The following is an 8,736-nucleotide window of genomic DNA, read 5'->3' on the forward strand; positions in this document are numbered from 1 at the left end:
ACAATAGATTCACATATAAAAAATTAAACTATTGAAAAAATTTAAGAAATTACTATTATATATACAAATACTATATCATGAATAGCGATGTTAAAAACTTTATTTAGAGTAATTACTCAAATGAGTTCCAAGAATTTTAAAAGTGGATATTTTAGTCCCCAAGAAAAATTAATACATAAATCAATTTTAAAGTTTTACTCCGACAGATAAATCAGTCCCTAGTTCATTTTTCGACAGAGTAATTATTCAAATTAGTCTCCAAAGATTTTAAGAATTTGCATTTTAGTCTCCAAGAAAAATTAATACAGAGACCAATTCCCAATATTTTTCTTCATTAGACATAATAATCCTCCGTCCAAAAAAAAAAATTAAAATAATAATAATAATAATAATAATAATATTGTACTATAATTTTTTGTATTTTTTAGATAAAAATAATAATAATATATATATATAGTCACTAAATAATAATAATAATAATAATGATAATAATAATAATAATAATAATAATAATAATAATAATAATAATAATAATAATAAAATTATTATAGATTATTCTACAAGAAATTTAAAGTTGAAACCATTTGATATTTTCGTATTTAATATAATTAAAAGATATCCTATTTTAAAAATTATGTTTGTATTAAAAGAAAATGTTTTAATTTGAATTTCAAAGCATCATTATTCACCTTACTTGTTTCTAATGAAAAAGAGTGTATTATTATTATTATTATTATTATTATTATTATTATTATTATTACTATTATTACTATTATTATTATTTAGTGACTATATATATATAAAAATCTAATAAATAAATTTATTATTACTTTTGTCTAAAAATAAAAGAATATTAATAATAATGTTGAGTTAAGAAATTAACTAATTTATTAGTGATGACAAACATTATTTTTGGCAAGATAAATAATTAGTGTTGATTATTGAAAATTGCATATTACTAATTATTTATAAAATGTTGCAGGCCAAAACTTGAATTATAGCCCAATGGAAATGAAAAATAAAACAAGGCTGATGGGTTAATAAAATAAACAAAACCCAAAAGAAAGCAAAGTTGAAAAGTCAAACGGGCCAAGTAAATTACAATCCAAGCCCGAGTTGATATTCAGCAAGCAAATTCACTCTCACTTGCTTTCACCAATTCAACGTTTCTTTTTCTCTAACCATGTCAAATCACAAAACTCAGAAAAGTGAGAAAGAGAAAGAGAAAGCTTCTTCCCTAAGGTGATCATCAAAGAAGCAAGAAAGAGAAAGTCCAAGCTTGAAACTCAGAAGTCTAATCACCCATTTCAAACCAAATCAAGTTTAGGTTAAAGGTAACCCATTTCCTTTTACATGCAACACACTTTCTTCTCTTCATCTTCAACTCTCTGCCACTCTATTTCGGGTTATATGGAAAAGAGGATTTCTGTTCCTCACTACTGTGCATCAACGGTTGAGAATATGTCTTGGGGACCAAGTTGTGTTTCAATGGTCAAGATCTGGGTTTACCATAGAAGAAATCTTTTCTGCTGTTAAAGTGGCTTTCGGTCAACCAAGGAAGGTCAGAAGCAAAGTTTCCGTTGTAAGGTTTAATGAGAAAAAGTGATTCTGTGGATTGGTGAAGCTCAAGACTCAAGGTGTTGACCTTGGAAGAAGAACCCAGCAACATGCAAGGAGATAAAAGAAGACTTTCTGCTCATTCAGAAGTAAGGAGAGAAAACCAGAGTGTGAGAACAGTGTTCTGTTAGGAAGTTCCTCTACTTGGATAATGCTTTCTTTCAAAGAAGTATTCGGCCAATACTGAAGAACTGCATCTGAGGTTTACGAATCTGGTTTTGCACATAGCAAAGAGGCTGCTGATGAAGTCAATCTCCTTCGTGTTTTACAGATTGTAATGCACTTTTCTATATTTATCTTTCTGTAATTTCTTGTGAGAAAGCTCAAGTAAAAGCCATGAGTGGAAAAAGGCTGAGTGATACACTTGAGAGAAAAGCCTAGAGTTATTTTCAGATTTCTTTAGGTGGGTTTATGTCTTGTATCTTGTACCTGTGAGGTATCCCTTTCTTAGTTGGGTTAGCACTAAGAGTGAATAGTTAGGTATTAGCATAGCCAATGTCAAGTTAGGTTAGAAGTTGAATGTGAAAGGATTGGGTCAATCCTGTGAAATTGGTGTATGTAATACTGTTAACTATAGTGAAATTCTTCCATAGTTGTGGAGGAGACTGGATGTAGGTTGCATAGCACAAGGCAACCGAACCAGGATACATGCTGGTGTTAGCTTTTCTCTTCTCTGCTGAGTTCTGTTTTCTGATATTCATGAGACAAAAATAAATTATCTCATAAATTTCCGCTGCTGAGTTCAAACAGAACCTGAATTGAAAGTTCATTTTAAAAGGGTAATAACAGCAATGTAAAAGGAAGGCATAGATTCAACCACCTTCTCTAAGCCTACCACAACCTTCAATTGGTATCAGGAGCTAAGGTCTCAAGAAACAAGCTTAACCGCTTGGAGCAAAGATCCAATGGCGAACAACTTGGGCACAACCACAGTTGCCTACACCCTCACTGAAGGCCAGTCAAACAACCGGCCACCTTTCTTCAACGGGAAGAACTACTCCTACTGGAAAGAAAGGATAAGGATCTTCATCCAATCTATTGACTACAACATATGGAAGATTATTGTGAGCGGTCCCAAGATCCCAACAAAAACAAGTGCTGATGGAGTGGTGACTCCAAAAGAAGAAGCTGAATGGAATGAAGATGATAAGAAGAAGATAGAGCTGAATGCTAAAGCAATCAACCTTTTTCACTGTGCTATCAGCTTTGAAGAGTACCGGAAGATGTCTAGATGCAAGACAGCCAAAGAAATCTGGGAAAAACTCTAGGTTACACACGAAGGCACAAAACAAGTAAAAGAAACAAGGATTGATATGCTGCGAAAAGAGTACGAGATGTTTAGCATGAAGGATGGAGAAAGCATTGATGAAGCGTTTGAGAGATTCTCAATCATAATTAAAAACCTTGATGCTATGGGTACAAACTATGCAGAACAAACCTTGGTGAGAAAACTCCTTAGAAGCCTCACAAAAGAATGGGAAAACACTGCCACTGTCCTAACCGAGAGTAACAACATAAGTCCCATAACCTATGATGAGCTGAGAGGAAAACTCCTTGCCTATGAAGCCACACACACAAACACAAACTCAAAGAAAAAGGTAATAGCCCTCAAGTCACAAATAGAACCAAAAGAGAGTGAGTCTAGTGATGGTATTTCAGATGACGAGCTTTTATTTTTTGCTAGGAAATTTAGAAAGATGATGAAGAACAAGGGCAAATATAAGGGTTCAAGCTCAAAGGAGCACAAGATCGACTTGATCAAGGTGACGTGCCATCATTGCAAGGAGGCTGGACACTTCAAGCTAAACTGTCCAAATCTCAAAAAGGAGGACAAAGGAAAGAAGGAAAGGAAGAGAATGCTCATGGCAGCTTGGGAGGATCTCGAGAACGACTCCAATGAAGAAGAAGAGTATGAAGGTGAAGACAAAGACTGTTTCATGACTGGAAACAAAAACTTTGATGAGGTAAATTACTTTGATTTGTCTATGGATGATCTACATGCTATTATTGATGATCTCACCTTAAACACCTCAAAACTGCTTGACAAGTACAATGAGTGCAGATCTGAAAGAGATGTGTTAAGAGCTGAAATAATTTTTTAAAAGAAAAAGTGAAGGAAATTGAATTTGCTTTAGACATCATTGAAGAAAACAGATTTCTAAACTCTGAACTTGAAAAATTAAAAGGAAAACACATTGTGGATCTTTCTCATGAGTTAATTGCTGAAAATGAAAGATTAAATGATATGATTAAAAGACTGAATGGTGACTTAGCAAAATTTGCTCAAGGTTCTAGTAACTTGGACAATTTACTTGCAAGTCAAAGACCATTGTTTGAAAAATCTGGTTTAGGCTACATAGTTAAGGAAGATGCAGTTTCTAATATTTCCTCTATAAAGTTTGTGGCTTCTTCATCAAATACCAAATCCATACCAAACAAATCTGGTATTGGATATGTCTCAACTTTTGAAAAAAAATTTGATGAAACATACACAAGTGAAACTGAGCCTTCACCAACAACTGATCCGAGTTCAAACCAGGCAGGCTTGGGTTACATTTTGAAAAATGAGGCTGTTTTCAAGAAACCACTTTTTTACAACAAAACCTCATATTTGAAAGGTAAAAATGTTCAAACAAATTCTGGTGAAAATGCTTTTGCAAAGAGGAATAACTTTAATAAAAATCAGTTTGTCAAAAGAAATTCATCTCCTCCAAAAACTAGAAAATTTCAACACTCTAATCATTTTAAGCAATATAACTCATCTCAGTTTTAGCAACACACATAAGAAAATCACGGTGTTAATTGCAAGAAATTTGGTCACTTATATGCACCATGTTTCTTTGAAAAAAGAGTTGTTGGAAACAAAGTTTACAATGTTGTTTGTGATTTCAATGCACTTGGGCAACCAAGATGGATTAACTTCAAAGGATCCAAATCAATTTGGATACCTAAGGCTACTTGAAACTTTTCATGCAGATTTGCCTAGCATCCAAGAACAAAAAGGACATGTGGTACATGGATAGTGGATGTTTGATGAGCGGATAATTTATACGCTTTTTGACATTGTTTTTAGTATGTTTTTAGTAGGATCTAGTTACTTTTAGGGATTTTTTCATTAGTTTTTATGTTAAATTCATATTTCTGGACTTTACTATGAGTTTGTGTGTTTTTCTGTGATTTCAGGTATTTTCTGGCTGAAATTGAGGGACTTGAGCAAAAATCAGATTCAGAGGTTGAAAAAGGACTGCTGATGCTGTTGGATTCTGACCTCCCTGTACTCAAAGTGGATTTTCTGGAGCTACAGAACTCGAAATGGCGCGCTTCCAATTGCGTTGGAAAGTAGACATCCAGGGCTTTTCAGCAATATATAATAGTCCATACTTTGGCCAAGAATTGACGACGTAAACTGGCGTTCAACGCCAGCCTTCTGCCCAAATCTGGCGTCCAGCGCCAGAAAAGGATCCAAAACCAGAGTTGAACGCCCAAACTGGCACAGAAACTGGCGTTCAACTCCACAAATGGCCTCTGCACGTGCAACACTTAAGCTCATCCCAAACATACACCAAGTGGGCCCAGGAAGTGGATTTATGCATCAATTACTTACTCATGTAAACCCTAGTGACTAGTTTATTATAAATAGGACCTTTTACTAGTCTTTTTGACCATCTTTGGTCTCAGTTTTAATCCATTGTTCATCTTAGGAGACCATTGATCTCGTTTAGGGGGCTGGCCATCTCGGCCATGCCTGGACCTTCACTTATGTATTTTCAACGGTAGAGTTTCTACACTCCATAGATTAAGGTGTGGAGCTCTGCTGTTCCTCAAAGATTAATGCAAAGTACTACTGTTTTCTATTCAATTCATCTTATTTCGCTTCTAAGATATCCATTCGCACCCAAGAACGTGATGAAGGTGATGATTATGTGTGACGCTCATCATCCTTCTCCCTTATGAACGCATGCCTGACAAACACTTCTGTTCTACATGAATTAAGCTAGAATGAGTATCTCTTAGATCTCCTAACCAGAATCTTCGTGGCGTAAGCTAGAATGATGGCGGCATTCAAGAGAATCCGGAAGGTCTAAACCTTGTCTGTGGTATTCTGAGTAGGATTCAATGATTGAATGACTGTGACGAGCTTCAAACTCGCGAGTGCTAGGCGTTAGTGACAGACGCAAAAGGAGGGTGAATCCTATTCCAGCATGATTGGGAACCGACAGATGAATAGCCGTGCCGTGACAGGGTGCGTGAGCATATTATTCACTGAGAGGAGGGGATGTAGCCACTGACAACGGTGATGCCCTTGCATAAAGCCAGCCATGGAAAGGAGTAAGACTGATTGGATGAAGATAGCAGGAAAGCAGAGGTTCAGAGGAACGAAAAGTATCTCCATTCGCTTATCTGAAATTCCTACCAATGATTTACATAAGTATCTCTATCCCTATTTTATTATATAATATTCGAAAACACCATTATCACTTTATATCTGCCTGACTGAGATTTACAAGGTGACCATAGCTTGCTTCATACCAACAATCTCCGTGGGATTCGACCCTTACTCACGTAAGGTATTACTTGGACGACCCAATGCACTTGCTGGTTAGTTGTATCGAAGTTGTGACAATTATGAATTAAGATCAGAGCACCAAGCTTTGGAGCCATTACCAGGATTTGTTCGAGCCTGGAGATCACAATTTCGTGCACCAAGTTTTTGGCGCCGTTGCCGGGGATTGTTTGAGTTTGGACAACTGACGGTTCATCTTGTTGCTCAGATTAGGTAATTTTCTTTTCGTTTTCTTTTCAAAAATCTTTCAAAAATATTTTCAAAAAAAAAAAATTTTTTTCTTTTGTTTTCGAAAAAAATAAAAATGTTTTCAAAAATTTATTCAAAATTTTTAAGAATGAATTCTAGTGTTTCATGAAGCATGTGAAGCCTGGCTGACTGTAAAGCCATGTCTATTCCTTTGGGAATGAGTATGTCAGGCATGTCATATCTGAATTACATGCTGAAGCTTGGCTGGCCATTGGCCATGTCTAGTGTTTTGGACTGGAGTTTTCTTTGAAATCTTGGCTGGCTAGTGAGCCATGTCTAATTCCTGGACTGAAGCTTTAGACTAACATGGCAAGATTCCTGGAATTCATATTAAAAATTTTGGAATCCTTATTTTTCTTTTTCATATTAATTTTCAAAAAATACAAAAAAAATTTAGAAAATCATAAAAATCAAAAATATTTTGTGTTTCTTGTATGAGTCTTGAGTCATGTTATAAGTTTGGTGTCACTTGCATATGCATCTTGCATTTTTTTTCGAAAATATCATGCATTCATAGTGTTCTTCATGATCTTCAAGTTGTTCTTGGTAAGTCTTCTTGTTTGATCTTGATGATTTTTTGTTTTGTGTCTTTTCATGTTTATCATATGCATTCTTGAATTCCTAGTGCGTAAGCATTAAGGAATTCTAAGTTTGGTGTCTTGCATGTTTTCTTTGCATTAAAAATTTTTCAAAAATATGTTCTTGATGTTCATCATGATCTTCAAAGTGTTCTTGGTGTTCATCTTGACATTCATAGCATTCTTGCATGCATTCATTGTTTTGATCTAAAAATTTCATGCATTGCATAATTTTCATGTTTTTCATAAAAATTCAAAAATAAAAAAAAATATCTTTCCCTTTTTCTCTCCTCAAATTCGAAAATTTGGATTGACTTTTTCAAAAATTTTTAAAATCAAGTTGTTTCTTATGAGTCAAATCAAATTTTCAATTTGAAAATCTTATCTTTTTCAAAATCTTTTTCAAAAATCAAATCTTTTTCAAAATTCTTAGTTATTTTCGAAAATTCAAAAAATATTTTTCAAAAATCTTTTTCTTAATTTTTTTCACAAATTTTCGAAAATAACATAATCAATTAATGTTTTGATTCAAAAATTTGAAGTTTGTTACTTGCTTGTTAAGAAAGATTTAAACTTTAAGTTCTAGAATCATATCTTGTGATTTTTTATGAATCAAGTCATTAATTGTGATTTTAAAAATCAAATATTTTTCAAAAACTAATTCCTATCATATCTTTTCAAAAATATCTTCTTATCTTATCTTTTTCAAAAATATCTTTTCAAAATATCTTTTCTAACTTCCCAACCTCTTATCTTTTTCAAAATTTGTTTCAACTAACTAACTAACTTTTTGTTTGTTTCTTAAATTTTTCAAAACTACCTAACTAACTCTCTCTCTCTAATTTTCGAAAATATCTCCCCCTTTTTCAAAAATTTCTTTTTAATTAACTAATTATTTTTATTTTTAATTTAAAAAATTTTCGAAAAAAAAAATACTAACAATTTTCAAAAATCACTAACTCCTTTTCAAAATTAATTTTCGAAAATTCCCTCCTTCTCTCTCATCTTATTCTATTTATTCATTCATATCCTAACATCTCATCTCACCTCTCTTCCATCCTCACAGATGTGTTTCTTCCATTATATTACATTCTTTGTCTCCCCATCTTTTTCCACTCACACAGGAATCCCTATACTGTGGTATAAAGGATCTCCATTATTATTATTATTTTTCTGTGCCTTCTTCTTTGTCATATGAGCAGGAGCAAGGATAAGAACATTCTTGTGGAAGCAGATCCAGAACCTGAAAGGACTCTGAAGAGAAAATTAAGAGAAGCTAAAATACAACAATCCAGAGATAGCCTTTCAGAAATTTTTGAACAGGCAGAGGAGATGGCAGCCGAAAATAATAATAATGTAAGGAAGATGCTTGGTGACTTTACTGCACCTAATTCCAATTTACATGGAAGAAGCATCTCCATTCCTGCCATTGGAGCAAACAACTTTGAGCTGAAACCTCAATTAGTTTCTCTGATGCAGCAGAACTGCAAGTTTCATGGACTTCCATCTGAAGATCCTTTTCAGTTCTTAACTGAATTCTTGCAGATATGTGATACTGTTAAGACTAATGGAGTAGATCCTGAAGTCTACAGGCTCATGCTTTTCCCTTTTGCTGTAAGAGATAGAGCTAGATTATGGTTGGATTCTCAACCTAAAAACAGCCTGAACTCTTGGGATAAGCTGGTCACGGCTTTCTTAGCCAAGTACTTTCCTCCTCAAAAGTTGAGC

Source organism: Arachis ipaensis, chromosome B3 (genome assembly GCF_059453495.1).
Source record: "Arachis ipaensis isolate K30076 ecotype BB chromosome B3, ASM5945349v1, whole genome shotgun sequence".
In the NCBI taxonomy this organism is placed as follows: domain Eukaryota; kingdom Viridiplantae; phylum Streptophyta; class Magnoliopsida; order Fabales; family Fabaceae; genus Arachis; species Arachis ipaensis.